The sequence below is a fragment of the Heliangelus exortis genome, chromosome 15 (genome assembly GCF_036169615.1).
Source record: "Heliangelus exortis chromosome 15, bHelExo1.hap1, whole genome shotgun sequence".
NCBI classification, from domain to species: domain Eukaryota; kingdom Metazoa; phylum Chordata; class Aves; order Apodiformes; family Trochilidae; genus Heliangelus; species Heliangelus exortis.
The window spans coordinates 16,404,508-16,430,610 of record NC_092436.1 but is presented as its reverse complement, the minus strand read 5'-3'; the positions used below and the strand labels follow the sequence as shown (position 1 = coordinate 16,430,610).

The following is a 26,103-nucleotide window of genomic DNA, read 5'->3' as shown; positions in this document are numbered from 1 at the left end:
GTCATAAATTACCAAGTGGGAAGGGTTTCCAGTCGCAAGGGGGGGGATGGAGAGGAGATGGGAGGGAGAGGTTGTCACCGGTGGGCTTGTGTCACCAGGGGTTGAGGAGCAGGTACAGTGCTTCCTACTGGGCTGCAAAACCTCCTTTACTGGCTGGATCTCCCTGGGTAACCCATCCAAACAGAAACAGAATCTTTTTTAGTAGGTTTTTAGCAGTTGGCTGGAGGTAAATCTGAGAACACCCGTGCTCGTGGCAGCAGTGCCGTGGCATGACTGGTGAGTGGGTCAGGAGAGAGGAGAGGAGAGGAGAGGAGCTCTGGGGACAGCCAGAAGAGACCTTGTGAGGGTGAGCAGAATGAGCATCACCCAGCCCTGGGGACCTCCCATGAGCCAGGCCAACTGGCAAGGTGAGGGTGACACTTGTGGTGGCTTTGGGTCCTCAGAGCTGGTTGGATCAGCCGAGGGGGTCAGGATGCTCAGGGCTGTGCTCCTCTCCTTCCTCCTGTGTCCTCAGAGGGCAGGGACATGACCCAGCACCCACTGGTGCTTGTGCCCCCCCAGAGCATTTCCAAGCAGGGAGAAAAAAGGCAGCAGGAGCAAATTCAGTGCCCTGGGTTTTGTCCTGAGTTTTCTCTCAACTTGCTGGTGGGACCATGTGGAGCTCAGGTGGGAGCCAGTTAGAGATGAAGGTGGGGATTGCTGGTGCATGACAGCTTTTCAGACAGATACATATATATATATATATATATATCTAGATCCATAGATATAGATATATTTTTTTTTCTCTCCTCTAAAATACAAGGAAAAAACCCCCAAACCTGGAGTATTTTGAGTGAAACAAGGCAAAGTCTGTTTGGAGACAAATTCATTTTTTTGTTGAATGAAACGCAAGCTCTCCAGCTGATTTGTTCCCCCCTCCAGCCCCCCCAGGCTCAGCTCTCAGCTAATCCTCAGCTGCCTCTGGTAGGAAAGGGGCTCTCAGACAGCTCTTACTCCAGTGAGTTCCTCCCCAAGGCCAAAACAACAACAAATTTCCTCCAGAGCAAGGTTTGCCCAACTGGTTTAAGCAAGAGAATATATTAGTGTGCTGCTGTCCGGAGGGATCACAAAATAATCTGCTGAGCCTGGTGGAACAGAAGCAAAACCTGAACATGCTGAATAACTGCTGGGTGTAGAGAGGGGTTTGCTGGGAGCTGCAAGCAAGAAACGTGAAAAAAATGATGTCTTTCAGGGGGGCTGCTGCTGCTTTTAGGAGAACACAACAGCTTGGCCAGGTTGCACTTGAGGGAGGGGGGGATGAGGTGGTCCAGGAGGCTGTGTGTACGTGTAGCATCATTAAAGTCACCCAGGCACCAGTAAGGATGGCAGTGATGGGAGCCAGTGAAAAAAACCCAAACCAACCCAAAGCAGCAACCCCCCAGCAGATCATTCTGATGCTCGAAATGAAAAGCCAAATGAAGTCTCCAGATGCATTCATCCACATCACTCATGCTAAGCCTGAAAACGTTTGTGGCAGTGGGTGGAAATCATTAAAGAAGTGACAAGCAGGTTCTCTAGAGGAGAAAGAGTCAGAGCAGCAGATGCAGGGTGTGCTGCAGCAACAAGAATGTGATGAGCTAGCCCTGAAGTTAGTGATTTCAGTGACTTCATCTGTGCATTAAAAATGCAAGGGAATGCCATTTGGTGTTAGCTCTGCTCCTCAGATATTAGATGGAGTCGAGTCGCAGTTCTTTAGTGGATAATACTTTTTGGTTTTTAGCACAGGGTGTTGAAATGGAATGGAAAATTAAAGCAATTTTTTTTTTTCTGCCAGCCCTGCATTGATGTTGACCATGAAACAGAAAAGGGGGAAAAAAACCCCAAACCAACAACAGGAAAACAAAAAGCAAGTACACACCTAACCCAGTGTATTAGGCAGTGATTTCATTAATGCTTTCATTTGAATAAAAGCAGCAGCTGATGTGCCCTTTCTGTAATGCAAATGCTCTTCAAGCCCAACCCAACCCTGGTCATTGCAAGCTGAAGAAGATTGCTCAGGAAATGGCTGTCAGCAGCCAGGGACCTGCCTGGACATCTGCTCATCCCCCCGAGCTGTGTGGGGCTGGGTCCTGCTTTCCCAGGGATAGCCATGTCCATGGGGATGCTCTTCTCCTCTGGAGTGGCTCAGACCTTGGCCCAGCAGTTTGTGGGGTGAGCCCCTTCAGTCCAACTCACCAGGACTTTCTGGAAGTGTTTTAAGTGCTTATAAATCAAGAGAAGCTAAAACCCAGATTAGAGGAAAGGCTGAGCTTGGAATAATAAGTAGCACCATGGCTGGGGGCACCTCCTGCCCCGGCTCCCTGCACACCTGAGGCAGGAGGACCTGGGCTGTTGCTGCTGAAATTCCTCTTTGTGGCTTGCAGCTTTCTGCAAGTTTTTCTGTCCCCTTTGGGCAGGGCTCAGGGTTCCCCCCCAGCTCTCTCTTCACCTTCCCTCCAGCTCCCTGGCTGCACAGAACTGGGTTACTCTGGTCCCCAGCATTCTGGGCTGTGCTGCCCCTGTCCCTCCAGGACACCCTGCCCCAGGGCACACTGATCCCTGGCTGCAGGGCCCAAAGGACCTGGGGTTTGCAGGGGGACGGGAGCCTCTGGAGCACTCTGATGCTCAGCTGGCACTGGGCAGGTCTTGCTCTTTGGGATGTCCCTATCTTGGGGGCCAGCCATGACCCGAGGGGTTTCTGGGGCACCACAGGTAGGATCCTGGCTCCCACCCACTCCAGCTGCATCCCTGCCCTGAACCAAGCACAGAATGGATGGGCAGCAAGAGCCGATCATTCCATCAGAGAATCCCAGACTGGTTTGGCTGGGAAGGGACCTTGAAGACCATTTAGTTCCACCCCCTGCCATGGTCAGGGACACCTCCCCCAGCCCAGGGGGCTCCAAGCCCCATCCAACCTTCAACACTGCCAGGGATGGGGCAGCCACAGCTTCTGGGGGCAACCTGGGCACCCAGGGGCTCAGCACCCTCACCCCAAGGGATTTCTCCCTCCCATCTCCTCTCCATCTCCCCTCTTGCAGCTGGAAACCCTTCCCCCTCATCCCATCCCTCCAGGCCCTTGTCCCCAGTCCCTCCCCAGCTTTCCTGGAGCCCCTTCAGGCACTGGAAGGTGCTCCGAGGTCTCCCCATTGCTCCCTTCTCTTCTCCAGCCTCAACACTCCCAGCCTGGCTCAGAGCAGAGCTGCTCCAGCATCTCTGTGGCCTCCTCTGGACTGGCTCAACAGGGGGGTCAGGAGGGTCAGGGATAAGAAGAGGTGCAGAGTGGCCAAGGTTACACGTGCCGTGTGTCATGGTGCCACTAGATGTCCTTATGAGAAAGGGCTTGGTGCTGCCCACCACCAGGTAACCAGAGACAGAGCTGGGGCTGGAGCTGGGGACACCTTTGCCACCCCCCTGCCACCTCCCAGCACTTCCCACAGCCAAACCAGTAACACCCTGGCTGTGGGGACAAGCTCCAGGGGAGCTTTGGGGACAACAGCCAGAAGCATCCTGACCATCACCCAAAGGATGCTGCAGGGCACAGGGTGCTCCCAGCCTGAGCTGAGCATCTCCCAAGGGAGCAGGACAGAAAAGGCTGTGCTGGAGAGCACTGAGAGGAGCTGGGTGGGGGATGAGTCCTGCATGGAGGCTTCTCCAGGGCTCACACCCTCTTTGGGGAGCTCCTGGTGGTGCCCTGGAGCGTGGGCCTTGCTGGGTGCTGGGCTCTGCTGGGCTCTGCTCCTCACTGCACCCAACTCATGGCAGCTCCATGGAGCACATCTTGGTTTGTCCTGGCTGGGCCTGGCATGGGGGACCCGGTGATGCCAGCCCTGTCCCTCTGCTGGTGTCACTGGCCACGCTGGCAGTGCCAAGGGAGACCTGGGCCAGCAGCATGCCCCAAACTGCCAGTTTCCTCAGTGCTGGGAGAAAGGCTGAGAAGCAGAAGGTGAAACTCTGCAGTGAGGAGATTAGAGCTCTTGTGTTGGGTTTTTTTTTTTCTTTCTTTCTCTCTTTCTTTTTTTTTTTTTTTTTTTTTTTTTTTTTCCTCTGAAGGAATGACTTCGTATTTTTGGAAATAATAGCTGCTCCAAAAAATGCTGGTACAAACTCTTCCAGGCTCCAGACTTGCTTATCAGGAGCTGTGCTAGGGGCCCTGGCGGGAATGCAGAGTTTTAACCCTTTTGCTACCTGGGACAAGTTTGGTAACTGCTCCTCTCACCCCACTGCAGCCCAGTGCCTGGAGCCAATGACTGGGGAATGGGGGAGGGCAAATCCCAGCAGGAGAAATGTGTCGGAGACTTTGGGAAATTTGGCTCAGCCTGGGGCAGAGATGCTGGAGAGGGAAAGCTGCTGGTGGTGGGGGGTGCTGGTTCAGCCCTGCTCAGGGGGTTCCTGCCCCCCGGGTCTGCAGCCTGGCAAGCAGAGGGCACGGCTTGGATCCAGAAAGTGTCCCAAAAGAAGGGAGGCTGGCAAGGAATAATTCCTGTGGCTTGGTTTATGGGTTAACCTCCTCATCCCTGCAGCCATCTCTGGAGGCTGCTGCTGTCTCTGGATAGTCAGGAATAAGGGAAGGGGGGGTTGGGATGCTAAACTGCTGGAATGCTGGAAAGGAGGGGAATTAGCAGCTCCTTCAGGACATTTGCACTTCAGGCCGAACCGGGAGTTGATGTGAACTCCGGTGAAAACACAAAGGGGACCGGGAGTGGGTTCGGGAACAATGAACCCGGCCGAGGTGAATGCAGTTCCTGTGCTGGGCTGGGAGGAAACAACCCCCGGGCCAAATCCCATGGGAGTGAAACACCTGGGGAGCAGCAGCCTCGGGCAGAAAACCTTCACCCCACCAGGTAGGAGCTTGTGGGGGCTGCTACTCTTGAGTTGCAAACCCAGAGGAACTGTACAGGGTGGAAGGAGAGGGCAGGAAGAGGCTCCTGTTGCTTCCCGAGGATGCTGGGGGGGTCTGGAGAGCTGGAGAACCTTGCGGGAGCCGGGAGTGAGATGAGAGGGGGGCTGGGGGAGGTTTGGCCATGGAGGGGTGGGAAGGGAGCAAGGGAAAGGGAAAAGCTGGAGGGAATAAGTAGGGCAGGAGAGCCAGGGCGAGGGCCCAGGAGGCTGGAGGAGGGAGGGAAGAGGAAATGCCTCAGAGCAGACATTGTGCTCTGCTATTTTTAGGTGAGCCTTGCAGCCACAGTGAGCTGTGGTCACCCTGAGCTGGGGGTGGGTTTGGGAAGCAGCTTTCAGGGCTGTGACTCTGCCAAGGGACAGGGAGCTGGGAGCCCAGGACAGGGACCCAAGGGTGCAGGTCCCATGCCTGCTCAGCCTCAGGCCACCCTGCTCCTTGGGACCTCAGCTCCAAACAAACGATGAGGGTGGGTCCCTTTCCACCCCAGCATCTTGCTTGTTGCTTTCTGGGATCTGCAGCCACTTCCAGACCTTTGGTGAGCTCCAGTTGTGCACAGAGGTCCCTGGGACCCTCCAGCCAAGTCCGAGTGGGGCTTCCCTCTCCATTTTATTTATCCCTGTGCTGGATTTTTCTAACAGATGAAGAGCTGAGGACAGATCTGCACAAGCCTTGGGAGACCCCATGTGCCAGAGGGTGCCTCAACCAAGACAATTTTTTTTTTTTTCACTGAGCATCTCCTACTGGAGAAAAAATAAGGAGCCCCATTTTCATCTCCTTTCTCCTCTTTTTACCCTGTGGGGATTTGGAGCTGTACTCTGCATTTGCTGGGCTGTGTTGGAGGAGCTCTTGGTTTTCTTCAGAGCTTATGTCAGGAGCTCCAGCAACCACTTGAATCTTCCCGAGGATTTTGACATTTTCAGGCAGGGTGGTTTGGAATGAGTGCTGGAGCTGTAAGCTCCCTGCACTGCTGGTGAACCCCCCCATTCAATCTCCAAGCTGGCTGAGCTCTGGTGAAGAGCCCGTGTCCCACAGCCACAAGAATCGAGGCTCTGCAGCTTGGAGGTAAAGGATGAAGCTCTGCATCCCAGCTCTGAGCAGGGAAATTACCAGTGCCACCTCTGTCAATGCCACTGAATCCCTCTGAAATGAATTCTTGAGAAGAAATGAGCCTGCTATAGGCAGGGATTTGCTGAACACCCTGGATTTGCCTTTTTCTAGCCATGGATGGGACTTCAGCACGGGCTGACCCAAGGTCAAAGAGGAGGTTGAGCTGGGAGTGCTCCTCGTTCCTCCCTGCTTACAAAAAGAGGCTCAGGGCCCTTCCTGGAGGAACATCTGGAGCTCACAGCAGCTCCACTTTGCTTTCTGCAGGACAAAAGCTCCTCAGTCCCTCCGTGGCTGCAGAGGGCAGGGGTGGGAATGGATGCTGTCCCTCTGGAAAGGCAGCTGGGATCAAGGTCAGGGAGGCTGCATGAGTGTGGAGGAGCTGCTGGGTCAGCCTGGGAGCTGGATGGGAGAAAACAACCACCCTGTGCACCCACAGCTCCATGGGATCACCTCTCTGGTGAACTCTGTTTCCAGCCACCCACCCGTCCTGGAGAGCTCTCCAGAGGGTCCAGCCCTTCACATCCCACCCTCCCGGAGGGGTCTGGATTTTGGGTAGGCACAGAGCATCCTGCTGGGGGGGCAGCCAGCTCCAGAATGCCTGCAGCAGGGCACTCAGGCCTTGCACGGGGCTTTTGGGTGGCTCAGCTGCCAGGTGGCAACCCCAAACCCTTTGGGTGGATCTCTGGAAGGATGGCAATGTCTGTATTGAGGTAGGCAACAGAAAAGCTCTGGTTCCTTCTCCTGGAGGGTTTCTTCCCCTGTGAATGAGGGCTGTGAGACCTACCACAAGATCCAGGACCCTGCAGAAGGTCACCTGCCATGTGTCACACAGCCAAGGAGGGGATGGTCCCCTCTGTGGTGGGGAAAGGTGGGGATGAGGGCTGGAATTCCCAGGGAGAGCTTCAGAACCTGCAGCCCCTGGGGATGAGCAGGATGGAAGCTCTGGCAGCTCCTCTGAGGTTCCCCTGAGGAACCCAACGTCCCCACGCTGGCTGTGGGCAGAGCAGGAGAGGAGACCCCAGCCCAGGAACACAGAAACCAAGGGCAGAGGGGAGCTGAAAGCCTTTTTCTTTCCTTCTTCCCAAACCTGGGGGAGGGAGAGTGTCTGGTGACAAAGCAAAGCCTTCCCCTTAATACTCAGCCCCCACTTTTGAGGTTAGGAACCCCTCGGAAGGTTTGAAGACCCAGAGCAAAGCAGCTGAGAGGCAGGAGCTCAGCAAAACTCTTCAGATCTTCAGCTGATGGTGGGGAAGGGGGGGAGAGCACAGGGTAGCAATTTGGTCGGGTTCCCCACTGCTGGGTGTGCTCTTAGATGTTGTGATTTCCTAATATCCTCCCTCTGGAGGAACACACCGGGTGTTGGAGTTTCAGCAATTTGCATCTTCACCAGAGCTGCTTGATTTCCCCACGGGATCAAAGCTGGAGCTTTCCTGGCGAGGCAGCCTGTCTGTTCAAAGCAGTTTTCATCTGACAACTTAAAATGGGTTCTGTGACAGTGCAGTGGCCACCCCCCCCCTTTAGAAATCTGGGCTGCTTTGGAGTTTTCTTCATCATTTTGTGCTCCAGGGCTCCCCCCTCCCTGGTTACCTTCGTGCCTCCAGTGCCAGCTGACCCAAAGAGGGCCACCAGCACACACCAGCACTCAAAAGAGAAACCTTTCAGCTGGTTCTTTCTTCCCAGAACTTTTCACCCCCACGCAGACTTTCAAAATCTATTAGAAAAAGCTTATTTTTTTTATTATTTTTTATTTTTTTTTAACTCCGGTGAATAAAAATATCTCCATGCCTTAATGAGAACATTAAACTGAGATTCACCTGCTTTGACTGGTGCCGTGAGGTCTCGTAGCAGAACAAACATCTTTTGTTCAATTACTGAAATAAAATAAAATAAAACTCCCAGCTCTTTCCCTGACAGGTTCTGCATTACCTCGTTCTTGAGATTCCCTTTATTTTCTGTCATGTCAAGCAGGGACAGCTTCTTGTTGATGGAGGAGTTCCCAGCTCCCAGGCTGGGACAACCCCTCGTGTCACTGGGTGACCAGCAGCCTTCTCCTAGATGCCCAGGGGCAGAATTAGAGGTTTCCCAGCTTTTGGCTGTAAAACTTCCCGATTTCCCTGCACCATTTCTGTAGTTCTTGTGTCTTGGGGCAAGATCTGCTCTACCTACAGCTGCTTCCTCCATACCTCCTACCTCCCATCTCAGCAGAGAGGAGTAGAGGGGGAGAATCCCCTCCCTCTCCCTGCTGGTGGGGTTTCCCACACCAGTATTCCCTGTATCTCTGCAGGACAAGTCCTGGAGCTGTGCTGAAGAAACTGGGAGCAGACCAGAAGTGTCTCCACGTGCCTCCCAGCTGCCAGGCTGAGGGATGTGCTGAGAAAAATCCTGTGTTTCCCAGGCTGGCTCAGTCTGAGCAGAGTGGTGAGATGCTAGAAAACGGGTGAGGAACTCATAACCTGCTCTTATTTCCTGCAAACCCCTCTTTTGCTCCACTTTCTTCGGCTGCTGGGTCTGGGTGGAGCTCTTGGCTGGGTCTCCACCTGCCCTGGTTTTCCCTGGGATGCAGGAGCTGGCTGGGAACATGGATGTCCCCATACATCTGGGAGAGTCACCTTACAGAGGGGTTGGGAACAGCATCTACCCGATGTCATGATGCTGAAGACATGAAAAAAGAGCAGCCCAGCTGGGTGAGGATCCCACCTGCAGAGACAGAGGCACTCCCTGGTCCCCAAAACTGGCAGGAATGAGGCTTTGCTGAGCTGGCTGCCTGGTGGAGAGGCAGCTGGAGCTTCCAGAGAGCCTCAGAATGCTCCCTGGCTTTGGCAAGAACCTCTGCAGAGCTGTTACTGATGGTGACTTGGCCAACGTCCCCCTGGGGACTTCATCCCACTCGGGGTCAGCACAGCTCTGATGCTCAAACCCATCTGGCAAAGGCCTTGGGGCAGGGGGAGAGGGGATGGAGCTGCCCCCACGGGGGGGTCCCCTTTGCTGGGGAGGGAGGAGGGGGACCTGGGGACCAAATCTGCCTGGCAGGGAGCTCCTGCCTGGCTGGGCACAGCTCCTCATCCCTCCCACGGGCTCAGCCCGTGAAGGATTGATAACACCGGGTGCTTTTCCAAGACCCCAAACCCATCACTTGGAAGATGTTAGACAGGGTCTGGCTTGACACTCTGCTCCCTGGCACTGACCTGGCCAGGCTGCTGACTGCAAATCTGATGGGGCTGCTGGCAAATTATCCCCTCCTCAGCACATTGCAGAGAAATTAATTTCCCTCCTGCAGGAGCTGGGAAGAGCGAGGCTCTCCCAAACCGAGAGCCAGGCTGGTGGTGGCATCAGGAGAGGTGGTGACAACCTCCCTGTGCCCTGCAGAGAGGGAGCAGCATCTCCCCTGCTTCTGCAGAGCCAGCCAGCAGGCAGGGAAGTCACAACAGCAGAAAAAATAAACCCAAGATGCCATCCTGCTAGCTGGCTTTTAAAGTTACTTCCAGAGGAGTGGAAGCCCTGAGGATGTTGGAGTCAGTGCAGGGACAGAGAAGAGGAGCAGTGACAGGGAGAATGGGGTCACAGGTGGAGGGGTGGGGGGAAAATGATTTTCCATAAATCAGACATAATCTCATTAGCAAGCAGGGTGTCTGGCTGCTAAGGAAGAAGGAGGGGAAAAAAAAAAAAAAAGAACCCCAAAGTCCTGTGAGCTTCTAGGGCTGGCCTGAAATGACAGGGAGGGTCTAGGAGAGAGAGGGAAGGAGGTTTATAAGAATGTAAAAATGAAATGGAAAAACCCGTAATGTGGCTTTCCCAGAAGGAGATGAGAGAAACCTGCAGTTTCTTTTCTTATATATATGTATATAATAATTTTTTTTTGGGGGGGGAGTGGGGATGGGAAGATAATGGCTTTAATTCTTTAATTAATTGATTCATTTTATTTATTTATTTATAAAAGAGCAGGAAAATGGGATAGGCTGCATCTGCCTGAATTTCAGCTGTGTTTCAGCTTCCTCGTGCCTCCACAGAAGAGTTGCTGGGTTGGGTGAGCAGACCCAGATGTGCTGGGGGGGTCCCCAGTGGGATCTTGAGGGCAGATTCAGAGCAGCAACACCCCCTCAAAAAAAAAAGAAAAAAAAAAAAAAAAAAAAAAATTAGAGGGATGAAACTCTTGTCAGCTCTGGGAGGGAGAGCCAGGAACAGCAGAGAGGTGCCCACCCGTGTCCTCTGGTGTGGCAGAGCTGATGGGCTGGAGGGTTTCTGGGTGCTCTGCCAACAGGAGGGACCTTGGGGCCAGAGCCCCTCTGGGTGCTCCTCCTGCTCCTCCTCCCCCCCAGGAGTGGGTGCTGATGTGTCCACAGCAGCAGGCAGCAAACCACTCAGTTTTGTTTTTTTTTATTCTTCAAGAACCAGCAGTGAAAGCCACATTCCAGGGGCCAGGAAACCACCTGGAGAGAAGAGAGGAAAGCAGCACCTGCTCCCAGCTCCCTGGAACATCACCCGTGGTCCCCAGCCCTCCCCAGGGGATTGGTTCCCCCCCCACCAGTGCCATCCCCAGACTGCCTCAGCCTGGAGCACTCTTTGCTCATCCTTGCATCCCACTGCACATTTCTCCAGCTCACTGAGTCAGCCCGGGCTGGCCCAGAGCTGGGAAGTGCTCTCTGTCTGCAGAAATGGCAAAGAAAATGAATGCTGCTTCTCCTCTGCAGCCTGAGATGGGGAATTGATTTGCTGGGGATTTGTAATTCCTGTTGGCTTCTTTTCTTCCCCTCTCCCTCTTCTCCTCTTCCCTTGGAGCAGGGACCAGAGGAATTTTGGCGGTGGAACCATGGCACAGGGTGCCCAGGGAGGTGTCTGAGGCCTCATTCCTGGAGATGCTCAAGGTGAGGCTTGAGGAGGCTCTGAGCACCCTGATCTGGGTGAGGGTGTCCCTGTGACTGCAGGGGGTGGCACTGGGTGACCTTGAGAGGCCCCTTCCAACCCAACCCATTCTCTGATTCAATCCTTCCATGAGCCATGGAAGGAAGGTGGTGAAGCAGGAGGTGAGGAGCAGGAGGTGAGGAGGAAGCTCAGGCCACTGCCTCCTGGTCGTTGGCAGAACTCTGCAAAGTTTGCTGTGCTCAACGTCCCCAAAGTGGGCATTTGTGCCTCCTGTCACCTGTGTCCTGTTGTGACTTTGCTGGGTTGGGAACAGGTTGCAGGTCACAACTCAGAGGGTGCTCACAGAAGCTCCACTGAGCTGTGACACGATGTCCTGCTGGCCTCCTCCCCATGAGCTGCCTTGGCCACCCCTCCAGCCATGGGATAAGGTGCCTTGGCTGCTGATCTGGTGAAACCCAACCCTTGCTTTGCCAGGGGAACATTGGCCACCTGGCTGTCCTGAGCGTGCTGAGAGGCACGAGGGAGGAGCAGGGCTGCTGGGACCACGAGATTTCCCCTTTCTGGAGCAGTGAGCTGTGAGCTCAGCCACTCACAGCAGGGAAAATCCCAGCTTTTGTGTCCCGGGTCTGGTAAGATGCTGGGATGAACAAACCAGAAAGGTAATTAATTGCTAAGGAGCAGCTTTGCCTGCCCAGCAGTGGGGTGGTGGGCAGGAAGGTCCTGCAGGAGCTCTGCAGGTTGCTGGGCTGGCTGGAAATCCCTTCCCTTCCAGCCCAGGGTATTCCCACAGGAGCTGGGGGAGCTGGGACTGACAAACCAGCTCCTGATGGCATGGGACTGTCTGGGAACATGCTCAGCCTTCTTCTGCACTGCTGTCATGCCAGGTCATCATCAGGTCAGGAGATGTTTTGGGATAGGAGGCTGAAGCAGCAGGAACTGGAAGGGGCAGCGTGGTCTGGTAGCGTGAGGAAGGGGTTGGACTGCTGCCCATCCTGCTGGGGAAGCTCCTGGGCTGTGTTTGGGATGTGGTTACTCATCCCCTGGCTGGCTGCAGGGTTTCCAGGGCTGCTGACTCCCTCCTGGAGGGGTCAGATCTTGGCAAACCACTGGGTGCTCCCGCAATGCCCCTGGTCCCAGGTGCTCCTCAGCACCCGTGGGTGCTGCTCTGAGCATGGTGAGAGCTGTTCTCCTGGCATTGCCTGGACCCTCTGCGGGTGGTGGGTGAGGGGATTTGTCTGTCTGTAGGTGGAGGACATCTCCCTGGGCAGAGCAGTGGCACCCAGGGCCAGGAGAGATGCAGGGTGGCAGCAGAAACGTCTCACGCTGTGAGGAACGGAGCCCTCCACACCAGGACCCTTCTCCTTGCAGCAAGGACAAAGCCAGAGGGTAGGTGTGACCTGGTTGCTCTTGGGGACATGAAGAAACCCCAGCAAGGTGGGTGGGTGGTTCCTCTGGGGCTGTCCCCCCAGAGCCTGCAGGTTCCAGAGATTCCAGGGAGAGCTGAGATGACCCCAAAGCCCCTGCACTGGCTGTGACCCAGGGGATGAAGGCAAAGTGGAGGCTTTGCTGCCAGACCCTGCAAATTCTAGGGCCATCTGCTTGGAAACTGATGCTTCCCCCCTTGAAATGAGATGGAAGCTCAGCTTTGGAGTTTTGAAATCCCTCAGGTCTGGCAGATTGCTGCCCATGGCATGGGGCTGGGCAGGCACAGGGCAGCTGCTGGGGTGACCATCCAGGACATTGTGGAGCAGCTCACAGCAGGAGTGCTGGGACAACTGTTCTGCTGACAGCACAGCAGCTCCTCTCTGCTTCCCTGGGGCTGCCAGGGCAAACCTCTTACTTTCCTGGAAAAAAAAAAAAAACAACAAAAAAACAAAACCAAGAAAACCCAAAACAAACCCTACAGGTTTGCAGCCCTCTCTGTTCTTGGAAGACTTCAGGGTTAGCTGGAGCAAGAAGGGCTCTTGGTCACTTCAGTCGAGGGCAGGGTTGGTTTTTCTGAGGAAGTTTTCCCCTCCTATTGCTCTTCAAAACTGAATTGTTCCCCATCTGGGGGAGCAGACACGGGAGAGCTCAGTGTGGGGGTGCTCCTGTTCACCCCGGGTGATGCTGGGAGATGGGAACCTTTGCCTGGCTCTGGATGGAGAAGAGTTGGACACGAGGCTGGAGCTGCCATCTCCTTTCTCCCCCCCATTGAAAACAAAACTGACCAGTCCCTCCACCTCCTTCCCCATGCAGGCAAAGCCTCTCTGATATTAATAAGAATCTAATTATACATTTATTGTTCCATGAATTAATTACATCGCGAGTAGAGTTACCTTTTACACAGCCATTAAACTTCAGGAAGGCCTCTTTATACCACTCCATGGATAATTTAATTAGCATACTAATGTCTTATTAGCTCTAAACCCAAAGCTGGTTTAGAATCACTTAAATTAAAACTCAAAAAGCTTCAGCCACCCTGGAACCCCTCACGCCTGAGCGGGGGGCAGAGGATGGGAGCGTGGGCAGGGGGGGGGGTTTCAGGGCAGCCCCAGGGCTGAGATGGTGGCTGAGGAACTCCTCAACTCACCTCCCAGTTCTCCTTTCCTTCCCCCTTAGCTGGCAGCAGTATTTGCATTAATTGGGCTCTTCTGGAACCTGTGACAATCCATTATGGATGGAGAATCAAAGGCAGAGGAAGGGAAGTGAGGAGCAGCCGGAGGGGGTCCTGTCCCCTGCCTGGGGGTCCCTGGGGGTGCAGGGTTGGTGCCACCTTCTCCATAGGCTTTCAGCAAACCCTGGAGCTGATGATGCTGCAGCATCCACCCAAAGCGAGCAGAAGAGGACATCTGTCCCAGCATGGCACGTCCCCAGTGTCCCCTCTGTCCCTCACCTCCCAGGAGCATCAAGATTCCCCTTTAGAGCTCTGCAGGGACAGAGCTGTGAGCTGGGATGCTCTTTGGGGTTTTACACAGTCCCAAACATCCTCCTCAGGCTGGGGTCAGGACTGGCACTTCTGCACCTTCTTAAATATCACAGTTTATGGAGGAAACCCTTTTAAAAAAATGACCTCTACTGCCATCCAGTTGGTGAGTGGAATTCTTTTTTTTTTTTTTTTTTTTTTTTTTTTTAAATTTTCCCAACCCCCCAAGACCTTCTTAGCTAACAAATAGCTTAATTTGGAGTTTGAAAATTGACTCAGAGGCAGAGTTTAACAAAATCGAAGAGCAAGCCTCCTGCTTGAATGGAATAATCTGAAAAGAATTGATTAATTTGCATGATCCTTCTTAATTGCTCCAATTTACACCCAAGAGGCCACTGTCACCAATAGATGAATGAGACATATCATTTTTTAATATTTTTTTTTTCAAGTCTCAATCACAGGGCGGGGGGGAGGAGGGGAAGGAGAATTTAGAAAATTCACTCCTTCTTCCAAGGAAATTCTCTCACTCTTCATCCACTGCCATGGGGCAGGCAGCTTGGGCACTTCCAGCACATGGTGGGGGAAAGGGCTGCTTGGTAGGGAAATGGGGCTGTGATTTAATTCACTTGTTAAGGACATTATTATAGTCCTCATCCTGGGGATAAAGAGGCTCAGATCCTATCAGATGCTAACCAGGAGAGTGCCACAAAACGAGGAAGCCAGACGAGAGTTAAAAGGGGGAAAAAAGATTAAAAAGTGGAAAATTTGGCACGGAGTGACCCAAGCAAACATCTCCCTCCTGCACAGTGTTTCCCCACAGCTTCCACTTTAATTGCCAGGAATGAGGGGCTGGCATCTGCTTCATTCACCCGAGGCAAGGGGCTCAACCCCCCTCTTGGAGAGGGATGGCAGGTAGGGAAATGCTGGGGGCAGGGAGGTGCTGGGGCCACCCAATTGCCCTGCACCCCCCCCCCCCAAAAAAAAAAAAAAAAAAAATATATATATATATATATATATAAGAATGGAAATCCAAACTTCAGGAGGTCCAGGAAGAGGGGCAGAACACAGGAGGTGAAAGAAAGGAAACAGGAAGGCGTCGAGAAATAGCAGGACTTGGGAGGAATGAAAGCAAACAATAGAAAAATCCAAGTCTGCCAGGAAGAGGAAAGCCTGGGAAGGGAAGGGAAGGAGCCAGGTCTGCTGGTCCCCAGGAGTTAAAGGGGACAATTAAGGAGATGAGGCCACAGCTGAGAAGTGAAATAATTTCATTTCATATGTTCTCACCTCAGGGGATGTCGGGAGAGATCTGCTCTTGACTTGCTCTGTTCTGGTAATAAAGGTGAGTTGCTATTAAGGATTAAAGTATCAAAGGAAGAGGAGGTGGTGCAAATAGGTAATTTGAAAAAGATGAAGTCACCGGGGCTGGACGGGACAGTCGGGGGGTTTGGAGGAACTTAATAATGCAGTGGCTGAGCTGCTGGGGGAGCTGCAGGAGTCCTGAGCTCAGAGGGCTGAAGGGCAGCAGCGGTTTCTGTGCCTCTCCCGTAAAAAAAACCCAGAGAAACCCAGGAGCTGCTGCCCGGGGTGGGTGCCAGGGCCATGGGTGAAGCAGTGGGTGCAGGGGGGAGGGTGAAGTCCCCGCTGGCTGCCACCCATCCTCGTGCTGCTGAGGGGCGTGGGGACACCCAGCTCCTTTTTACCCCTTCTGGGTGCCTTGGTGTTTGCAGAGGTTCAGGGGGAGCAGGTGGCAGTGGTTCAGGAGGTGTCTTGGTCTTGCAGCTGCTACCTGGCTCTGTGTTGTAGAGATTGAGATTGCCCCAGAGGAGAAGGCAGAGCAGCTAAAGTGGAAATAGAGAAAATGTATCGAGGCAGAAAAATTATTCAGATTTCAGGCTGCCTGCTCAGCCTTTTGTGCAGGTACATTCCAGCACAGCACACAGGGAGATTCAGTTCCTAAATGCAAGCTTGCCGGGGCTTCAAATAACATCTCCTGCCCCCCAAAGACAGGCAGATAAGAAAGGTGGGAAGGAATCAGGCTGGGTGACACCCAGAGGTCCCTTCTCACCCAAATTGCCCCCTGATCTTCTCTCTGGCTGCAGAGGAAGCCCGGATGGGCAGACACACAGAGGTGATGACAAAGCCATCGCTTTCCCTGGGACCATCACCTCTTCCCAGCTTGGGAGGTTCCCCAGGAAGGTGCTGCCACCCCCCTGACCCTGAATCTAAGGGCAGGACAAAAGTCTGCTTGGTGATAAACCACCTCTAAACACTTGACTCTGGAGCTCGTGCCTATTCCCTGGAACCTTTGATGGTTTCTCTGTCTCGGAGGGTCCCTGGGCTGATGCAGCCCAGCAGTGCCCGGGCTCCAGTTTAGACACAACCAGAGTGGAAACTCTCCACTCAAACGTGAAACCTTGTTATGAAATCACAGAACCGAAAAAGAAAAAAGAGAAGATTTTCTAACTCCCGGGCATCCCTTCCCCCACTGGACTGTCCTTTGCACTGCTCTGGAGCGGATGCTGAGCTCCAGAGCCTGGGGACAGCACTGGGCTCTCCAGCACTTGGCTGTGGAAAGGGAAAGACGGGGGCTGGGGGGAACCCTGAGCTGTGATTTGTGCTGAGGAGCTGCCAAGGAGGCAGGGAAGGGGCTGCACCACTGCGGGGAGGCTTCTAAAAACCCCTGTGCCCATCCTCTGGTGTTCAGGGCTGGGAGGAATTGGGCTGGGGCTCTTCTCCGGGCTGAGGCTCCCCGGGAGCTGGGAAGTCTCTTTTGGTAGCAAGGACTTCATCTTCTACCTGAGGAGCCCCTTTGGGGGCTGCAGTCCTCAGGAGTGATCCAGACTTCAAAATCCAGAAGTAAAGGAGCAGTGTTTGTGTCTGGGGAGAGGGGCAGGGGCTGTAAAAGCCCATCACTGGGGGGGAAAAATAAAACAACCTCCCAAGATGATTCCAAGAGCTTCCAGCCCATGGCAGTGCCTCTAGGCATGCTTGCCAGTCCTGTGTTTTTCTTGTTAAATGGGGAGTTTCTAATATTTCTCTCTTAGTGCTTTACTGGGGACTATAAATACCTGATGAAAAAACCACTTTCAGACTACCTGGGATGCTCTGAGAAGCGTGTGAGCAGTAAGAGGCCACAGGAACAGCTGCATCCTGACAGGCAGGGAGTTTATCTGGGTAGAGCTGCATCCATGTGGTGCTTCCAATTTAATTTCCATGTTTTATCCAAAGAAGAAGGAAAAAAAAAAAAAAAAAAAAGAAAACAACGTCTTCTGTTTCCTGGGTGACTGGAGGAAGGTTTTACTGTGCCAGGCATTTCTAATCTCCCTGTGCAAGATTTCCTTAGTGGCAGACAGAGAGCAGCAGCCTGGCTCAGACGTGGGGAGGTGGAAAGGATGCTTTAGGGAGGGGTGGGGTTGCATCCCTTTCTGCTGGGAACATCAGCTCCCCTTGGTGAGGAACCACACCAGCAATGGTCACCAAAGCAACTGCTGGGCTTGGGGTCTCTAAATCTGCACAGATTTAACCAAGCCATGTCCCTAAATGCCCCTCCACTTCCAAGGAGCCCCAGATCTCCACCCTTCCCTCCTGGAGAAGCCCCCCTGGTCCTTGGCTTCCCTGGGGAGGGGGTGATGCTGCTGGTCGGGAGGCAAAAGCTCTGAGGCCACCATCTCGGTGCTGGAAGGAAGGAGCTGAGCCAGCTCCAGCCCTGCCTGTCAGCCACACGAGCACAGGAGGTGACATCCAGCGTGTGGCTGCTGCAAGAAATTCAAATTGCATTGCCAAACTTTTCACCCTTACAGGACTCGCCCAGCTTCCAGCTGCCCTCTCCACAGCAGGAAACTGCTTCCATCTAGAGCCGGATGAAGAGTGGAAGGATGGGGGGGGCAGGGGGGTTAAAGAGCCATGAATATTAATTTGGATTCAACTGAATTTCAATTAGGCAGCGCTCGGTCTCCACAAATATTTGAGAAGTGCTCTTGCAAATGTGGTGGAAAAGCAAATCTGTAACTTTAATGCCCAAATATTCACAAAGGATCAATCCTGGGCTGTGTGCTCACCATTCCCAGCCTCCTGTCTCCAGTTTTACTGGTATTTGGTACTATTCCCACCCCCTGGGTCGGGCCAGCAAATGAAACAAATCCTCCAGGTTTGCTGGGGGGGAGAAAGCTCAACCATGACAGAGGTGCTGGGACTGTGAGAGGAGATGCTGAGATCCCTGCTCCTGACCTGGGGAGCTGCTCCACCTCTGAACTCTGGGTACCAGAATGGGTCACCCAGGGAGGTTGTTGGGTTGGTGCCCCCTCCCTGGAAGAGGCTCAGCCCAGGTCGGATGGGGCTTGGAGCTGGTTGGTGGCAGGAGGTGTCCCTGCCCATGGGGGGGGGTTGGATCTTGATGATCTTTAAGGTCCCTTCCCACCCAACCCGTTCTCTGGCCCTATGGCAGGAACCCAATGGACCCAGCAGGAATGGGACTGGAAGGGCTGGGGAGGAACCTGCAAAAAGAACCACGGTGGGGGGGCATCAGGTCACTGAGAACGAGAACCCCCCTGTTTTGTACCATCCCCCCACTGGGGGGTTCAGTCACCTTGATTTTTGGGTCAGGAACACCCAGATGGGGAGGTCTGGGTGATTTCTCTCCCCATTTCTCCTGTGTACACTCCCTGCACCCCCCGGGCAGGTAGCTTGGGGGAAACCAAAGGTGAGCCCAGCACCAAGCAGAGGGAAGTTCTGCCTGGCTTTGGGAGGCTCAGGACCCAGGGCTGGGGAGATGCCAAGTCCTGAGCAGCCCCAGGGCTCCCAGCTGGAGCTGCCCCCCCAGTGGGACCCTCCCCCTTGCCACAGGTGCTTTGGAGACCTCACCCACCCAGGTGTTGCCCATCTGGGAGGTTTCAGAATAAAAAGGGAGTGTTTTGAGGTACAAGAGCTTTTGGGGGTGGAGAGGGGGGGGTCAGGGAAGAGCCCCACAAGGACTGGATGTGGGGCTGCCCCAGGGGAAGGGAAACTCAGCAGCAGCAGCAGCAGCAGCAGCAGCAGCACAGAGCTGAAGTGAGGACTCCAGGAGGAAGGGTGAGCAGGCTGAAGCTGGGGAAGATGGAGAGGAGCTGAATACCCACCAGCAACATTGATTTCTTTGGCCAAACAGGAGGTAAGCAACCAATAAGTGGTGGAAATCTCTTGTAAAAGGTGCTGTGGGGCCCTCAGATGCTTCCCCTGATCCAGTGCTCTCCCTGCCCCCCGTTATGTTATACTCAGTGTCCAAAGCTTGGAGCACCCAGAGATCTCCCTGGCACAGCCTTTCCTTGGGGTGGTGCTCGTGGCACTCCCTGCATGGTGGGGGATGTTTTTCCCTGAGTTTAGAGGTTTTCCCTGTACCTTATTTTAGGCTGTTTATAAGGGAGGCTGGAGACAAACGGGCACTTCCCTGCACAGCTCCCTTGGGTTGTCCTATGGCTGGGATTCCAAATGCATCTGAGGAGTTGCACCCCCTGTTTTGGTGTCTTCATCAGCTGGAAAAGGAGTCCAGGGGAGTGGCTGGAGTGTAAACATCTCTAATAAAAAAATTTCCCCTTAGTAATCCCCCTCTGTGTCCTTCACCTACCTCTTTTCCCCCCCCAAAAATGCTTTTTTTCTGTACCCTGGCCCAGTCTCTCAGATGGGTGATATTCCAACCCCAGGCAGCTGCCCTGGTGTGTGTCCCCTGTGAAGCTGCTGAGCTGATTCCTTGGGTGGTTTCTGGAGGACTTGATGTTGTTTGCTGCCTTTTTCTTTTTTTTTTTTTTTTTTTCTACTGGGTGGCTGAAATGTTTCATCCAGAGAAAGGAACAGTAGGGACAGGAAAAAAAAAAAGAGAGAGGGGAAGAGAATGGTGAGAAATTCAGTCTGAGGCAAGCAATGAATGGGCACTGAGTGGCACTGGGTTTGCTGGGGACTGGGGATGTTTTGCTGACTCCTTAACCAGAATCATAGACTTGGCAGGGTTGGAGGGGACCTTAAAGTTCATCCAGTTCCAACCCCCTGCTATGGGCAGGGACCCCTCCCACCAGCTCAGGTTGCTCAGAGCCCCATCCAGCCTGGCCTTAAAAACTCCCAGGGATGGATGGGGCTCCCACCACCTCTGGGCAACCTGTGCCAGGGTCTCAGCACCCTCATGGGGAAGAACTTCTTCCTGACTTCTGATCTGAACCCACCTACCTCTACTTTTAACCCATTCCCCCTTCTCCTATCACTGCCCAAGATCCTAAAGGGTCCCTCACCACCTTTCCTGTAGGTACTTTTGACTTCTTTAAGGTACTGGAAGGCCACAATGAGGTCTGCTTGGAGCCTTCTCCTCTCCAGACTGAACAACCCCAACTCTCCCATTCTGTATCCACAGCAGAGCTGCTCCAGCCCTCTGAGCATCCTCCTGGCCCTTCTCTGGGCACACTCCAGCACATCCAGGGCTTTCTTGGAACAGGGGCTCCAGAACTGGACTCAGTGCTCCAGGTGGGGTCTCAGGAGAGTGGAGCAGAGGGGGAGAATCCCCTCCCTTGACCCTCTGGCCACTTTTTTTTTGAAGCAGCCCGGGATACTTTTGGCTTTCTGGGAAAGCTATAAAATAAGGAATGGGTCAGGGAAGTCCCTTTTATGGGACATCAAACACTGAGCTCTCATGTTGGGTCTGGAGGACCTAGTGAGGAGTCTCAAGATGCCTTGTAGGTGTTTTGTGCCCAGGGCTTGGCACTTCCAAGCAGGTAGAGGACAACTGGATGTCCTGATTCTGCAGCTTTCTGCCTGGGAATGACACGTGTCATTGCATCCTTCTCCCTCTTCTTCCTCTCCTTTTCCAGCAAGGGTTGGAGGAAGTTCTGGCAGGACTGTCACACAGCCTGGTGCTGCTCATGAAATTCATTTCCATTCCCCTGGTAGACTCAAAGAGAAAAAAAAAAAATTGCAATAAGTCAAAGAAATTAAATTTTAAGCTGGCTATTGAAGGATAATGAATCGGAAATATGTGATCTTTTGTAAAATTGTGTTCTTTCAAATGCTTAGATTCGGGGAACACCATCTCATAAGGGAAGTACACAAAAAACCCCACTGCAATCAAAATGACCTATCCAAACCAGAAAGAAGAGTTAATAGGATTGCTCTGAATGGGGAAGGGGGTGGTGCGGGAGAGCACAAGTGGGCCTTGCAGTGGGGCATTTATAATCTGCGCTTCCATTAGCAAATTTTAATACAGTCTTTGAGGGCAGAAAGCAGTCGTTAATAAAAGTTTAAATTAAAGCCTGCTGGCTGTCGGATTAGATCATTAAAATTGCAGGGTGCTGGCAGCTGGCTGGCTCTGCCAGCGCGAAGCCTCTGCTGGTGAGGGTGGGGGGGAAAAACTCCCAAAGCCAACAGGGAAAAAGGAAGAAACTGCTTTTTGTACCTGTGAGTTAGGATTCTGGATCGGGTTTGGTGAAGAGAGAACTGAGTTTCATCAGCTCTTGGCATTGCTGAACGTTGGGGATTAGGCGTGGGGGAGAAATGGATGCAGGAGGAGGTGGCAGCTGCCTGTGGGACCAGTAAAGCTTCCAGACTGGTGGGGATCATTGGTGCAGGGCTTGGACTGAGTCTGAAATCTCCTGGATGGGGTTTCCATCTCTCCACGAGAGTGTTTCCTTAGCAGACAGGCAGCTCTGATTTCTAGGAACGGTTGTTCCTGGGCAGCTGGAGGATAAACCCTCTTCTCTTGGCAACACTTCCTCCAAAGCTTTAGGAATCATCCCGGAAAACAGAACTGATAGCTGAGTGTGCAGCGTGGCTGGGGCTGCACAGCAAGTCCTTCTGAGGACAGGCAGACAGCTATAGGAAACGTTTTGCTCCCATTTATATTTTGCATCTCATGCAAGGCTAAAGAGAACTGGGCTGGTTCTGCTGTGGCTGACATGGGGGGGGGGGGGGGGGATAAAAAAACCAAACCAGCCCCCCAGAAAGAACAGTTTTCCCCCAAAAGATGTGACTAGGGGTATTGAGGGCACCTGAGAAAGGGATTCTGCTGTTTTCTGTCATCTCCCATCAGCTGTTTCTGTTGCTGAGGGGACACTGATGGAGCCCCCTGAGCTCTGCTGGGGGTGGCTGCAGGGAACACATCTGCCTGGCTGCTGTCCCACCCCCCCCTGCAGCCTTTGCCTTCAAATAGGTCTGGGCTGAAGGTGGACTTTGGCTTGTATAAATCCCATGTTCTACCTAGGGATCACCCCCCAGCTCTCCAGATCCTCTGGATCTTCCTCACCATTTCACAGTGAGAGGAGATTTCCATGGGGCTGGAGATGCTCTGGGGATGGACAGCCCCAAGTCTGAGCTGTGCAGCTGAAGCAAAGCAGTTCTGTGCCTCCATCACCAGCCCCAAAAACTAAGAAACGGTGAAAGAAGACACGAAATGACTCCCATGGAGTAGCTGAAATGTGTCATTGTCATCTGCTGGGATGGGAGCAGGGAGAGAACGAGCAGCTGGGGAGGGAGCAACAAGCAGTGACCTTTGAAGGGATGAAGCTTCAGGATTGTTCCAGGTTCCTGAAAGTCAGGAGCCAAGGGAAAACACGTCGAGGCTCACGGAACCGGCGAGCAGCAAATCCATCCCTTGAACATTGCTCCTGGCTCCTCACCCGAGTTGCTGGTGAACACATTTGCCTTGCCATGAATTATTCATCCCCTTAAATGATTGGGCAGATGATTTATGCGAACGCTTCTTGGCCTATTGGGAGATCTTTGCTTGTACAAACAGCCATGCTGGATGTGTCCGATTGGTGCAGAGGCAGCTTTACATGAGCAGCTGTGACATTTTCCCTTCCTTCAAGCTTTTAAGTAAACAAAGTGCGCTGGTATGAAAGCTGAGCTGGTGTCAGAGCAGATCTGGGCATGTATGAAAAATGAATACTTCTCTTTAGTCCATGCAAAACATTCTTTTGATGTCGAGCCTCACTGGTGAGAGCTTTCTGCACGCCCAATCTTCTTTCTTCTCCAAGCAGACTTCTCGACAGGGTGGGAGGGTTTTTTGGGTTATTTGATGGGTTATTTCTAATTGTGTCTCTCTGGAACAAAAAAAAAAACCAAAAACAAAAAGGAGAAAGAAAGGGAGGAAATGCCATGTACAGGAGAGCCAAACACTGGGGAGCTGTGTGCTACCTCAGCATCCTGAAAAGGAACGAGGCCTTGGCAGGGCTGCTGGGCTCCAGGTCCTGCCTGGCCTCCAGCAAAGGTGGCCTCTTGTGCACCCTCTCAGGTCTTGTCTACAAACCCACCTCCTGGAGCACAGTTATGGTCGAATCCTTGTGGTCTTCTTTAAAAAAAAAAAAAAAAAATTCTTTTTTTTTCCCCCCCCCCTCTCTCTTTGTTTTACACCCAGGAGAACAGTGCAGGTCTCCTCTCTGCTCCTCAGGTGCCCTCTCCCACGTTGGGTTGGGTTTGACCATGAAGCAGAACCCTGCAGCATCTCTGCTGAGGCCAAACTCTGCTCCCATGGTCTGTCCAAGCTCTGTAACCTTGCTCTGGTCCTTCTCTCAGCACCAGGGACATCACGGACTCAGCTTTCTCCCTTCTTTGCTTTTCCTCCTGCCTCCCTGAGGAGGTGCAGGACCAGACCCAGAAATCAAACTGAGGTTGGGCCATGGAGCTCCGTGCTGGTTATGGTGATGACCCCTGGGCTGTTATCTGCTCTTGGGCAATGAATAACACAACACCCTCCTTGCTTTCTGACCTGGGCACAGCTCTGAGCAGCTTTCCCAGGGCTCTCTCTCTTTGAGTGCTGGGAGTTAATTCAGAGCTAATTATTCTCTGTTTAAACTTGCTCGTTGCTCTGGATTTTTTTTTTTTTTTCTCCCCACCTTCACCTCCATTACATTTATTTATACTGAATTTCATCTTCTGTTTTATTGTCAGTAGCTCAGTCTCGGGGAGATCCTCCAGAGCTTTTCACTGTCAGTGTTAGATTTCATGATCCTGAATAATTTTGTAGCATAGGCAAACACTGTCACTTCATTATTCCCCACTTTTCCACATCATTGATGAGTTCCTTGCAGTACAGATCCCAGGACAGGCCTCTGAGGGACCTGCTCTTGGTCTTTGGCCACCACCAGCACTGAGCATTATCTTTCTCTTGGCTATATATTTTTTTTTTTTAAAACCTCTTTTAAATCTGGTTGAGGGGGTTGGATTTCTTCTTGTACTCCAGACCATCTCCAAGTGCCTCTTGTGAGAAACCTTGAAATTAACTTCTGGGGCTTTTTTTTTTTTTGCTAATCCTTGCCTTAACCTGTGTTGATATCTTCAAAGAAATTGAATAGATTTATCACAGAAAATGAGGGGTTGAAGGGACCTCAAAAGATCAAGTCCCCCCCCTTGCCAGAGCAGGGTGACCTGCAGGAGGTCACATAGGAACATGTCCAGGGGGGTTTGAATGTCTCCAGAGAAGAGACATTTATGAGAAATGACAACATGGAGAAGCCACCTTGACTCTTTCCCCAATCTCTCCAGGTCTGTGTTAATTCTGCTTCTGATTTGCCTGTCACAGAAAGGCACTTGCTTGTCTCCGGCTCCTTCTGCCCTTTTTAAAGCAAAATGATGTCAGATTTCCTACCTCCCACTACCCCTTTGTGCTGTGTCAGAGGGAAGCTGGCACCTGGGGTGATGTTTTATCTCCTGGCCTCGGGAGGAAAGGCAGCAGCCCCTCCATCAGGGTATCCATGGGAACCAGTGAGTTTTTCCAGCCCCCAGGCTGCCCTGACACCGTTTTCCACCTTCCCGTTTGCCTGAGCAGGATTTGTTGTGAGCAGCAGCTCCAAGGGGCTGCTCCACAGCTCTGCCTGGCTTCAGGTGCCAGGGAAGGGCACTGACACCTGCATGGCCCCCACCCTGATGAGGACAAGCAAGATGCTGGGATGTGGCCATGTGGATGGGCTGGGATCTGAGCAAGCAGAACTGGAGGAGAACTGTGCCCAAGAACCTGCAGGAGGTCCTTGTGGGTTTCTTCTTTCACCCAGAACCTGCTGCTCTGGGTTTTATTTTCCTGCCATGGCTTCCCCATCTCCCCAGCAGATCGTGGTGGTCCAGACCACAGGTCCTTCTGTTCTGAGGTCCTGCCCTCCCTAGTTCCATAACTCTGGAAATCTGTGTCAGGAGAACATCCTCTCACCTCCAACAGCTCTGGTTTGATGTCAGGGATCTGTGTCCTGAGGTTCTGGAGTGGACCCAAAGAAGACCTCAATAGCCCCTTCTTTAAGTGGGAAGGTTGGGACTGTCTGGCCTCAGGATGTGCACAGGTGAAGCAGCACTGGTGTCACCTTGGCAGAGGGGGGGCCACCTCCTAAATGTGCCCCCTCCATGGATCCCTGCCCCCTCTACAGCAGGTTTGACACCTCCAGCTCTCATGAGCTTCTCCATCACCATGTGCCCATCACAACCTCCCTTCAGCTCACCCTCAGAACATTTCTCAGCTTTCTCAGGCCCTCCTCCCCGTGCTGGTTATTGGGCTCTTCACACAATCCCTTCCCAGCAAACCCAAGGCTCTCAGCTGAGCTGATCCATTCACAGGTCAATGCTAAGCACTTGTGGTTTCTTTTCCAAAGCCACCAGTCCCTAAGGAAGTTGGAGTGAAAGTTTTCAGCAGGAGTCAGTGATGGAGCTGCTTGTGGTCCCAGCTCCCCACCCTCTCTTTGACCCCAGCTCCAAGCCCCTGCTCTTTTCCTCTTTCTCAAGCTCTAGGTTTCTCCACATTTTCCTTTCTCCACCCCCTTTTTTAGTTTTTCTTCCTTCTCTGGGGTTCCCCCTTCTTTAATTTGGTGGCCACAAGACCCATCTGCAGCTTCCTGTGGGTACCCCCCCACCTCCAGGCACTGCTGGGCATCCAGGCAGGAGCCACATCCCTGTGCCCATCCCCTTCCTGCTCCAGCAAGGACTCCTGAAACCCAGGGGGTCCTGGTTACTCATGGAGCTGTGGCCAAACCCACACCCCTGCTCAGAAAGACTGGGGAAAGCAGCTGTTCTTTCAGTGTCTTCTCCCAGCCTGATTTTCCCCAGACCAGTGAGCCTTTCTTTCTTTCTTTTTTGCTTCTCCTTGGCTCTGGTTAATTTTGTTCCATCCATATTGAGATCTCAGCCCAGCTGCTGCCCCTGCACAGGCACCTGGGAGCTGACAATGAAGCTGTGACAGCCCAGCCTGGTTTGGAGCCAGGATGAGAGGCTGCTGGGTGCCTGCAGGTGACTCTCCCTCTCTGCTTTGTCACCCTGGGTCACGATTTCCAAATGGATTCAGCCCCACTCCAGCATCATTGCCCAGTTCAGAAAAAGCCCCATCCTT

At 53.0% G+C, this 26,103-nt stretch overlaps 1 long non-coding RNA gene across 2 annotated transcripts; it reads left to right on the top strand.

The window, feature by feature from the left end:
* Positions 1-4,603: 4,603 nt before the first annotated feature.
* On the top strand, positions 4,604-9,483 carry LOC139803046 (uncharacterized). 2 transcript variants are annotated; one of them, XR_011728855.1, is made up of 3 exons: positions 4,607-4,859; positions 8,307-8,459; positions 8,586-9,483. It is a non-coding gene; the product is annotated as an uncharacterized lncRNA (long non-coding RNA). The 2 variants fall into 2 exon arrangements; XR_011728854.1 differs by having other exon boundaries at positions 4,604-4,859; positions 8,307-9,483.
* The last annotated feature ends 16,620 nt before the right edge of the window (positions 9,484-26,103 follow it).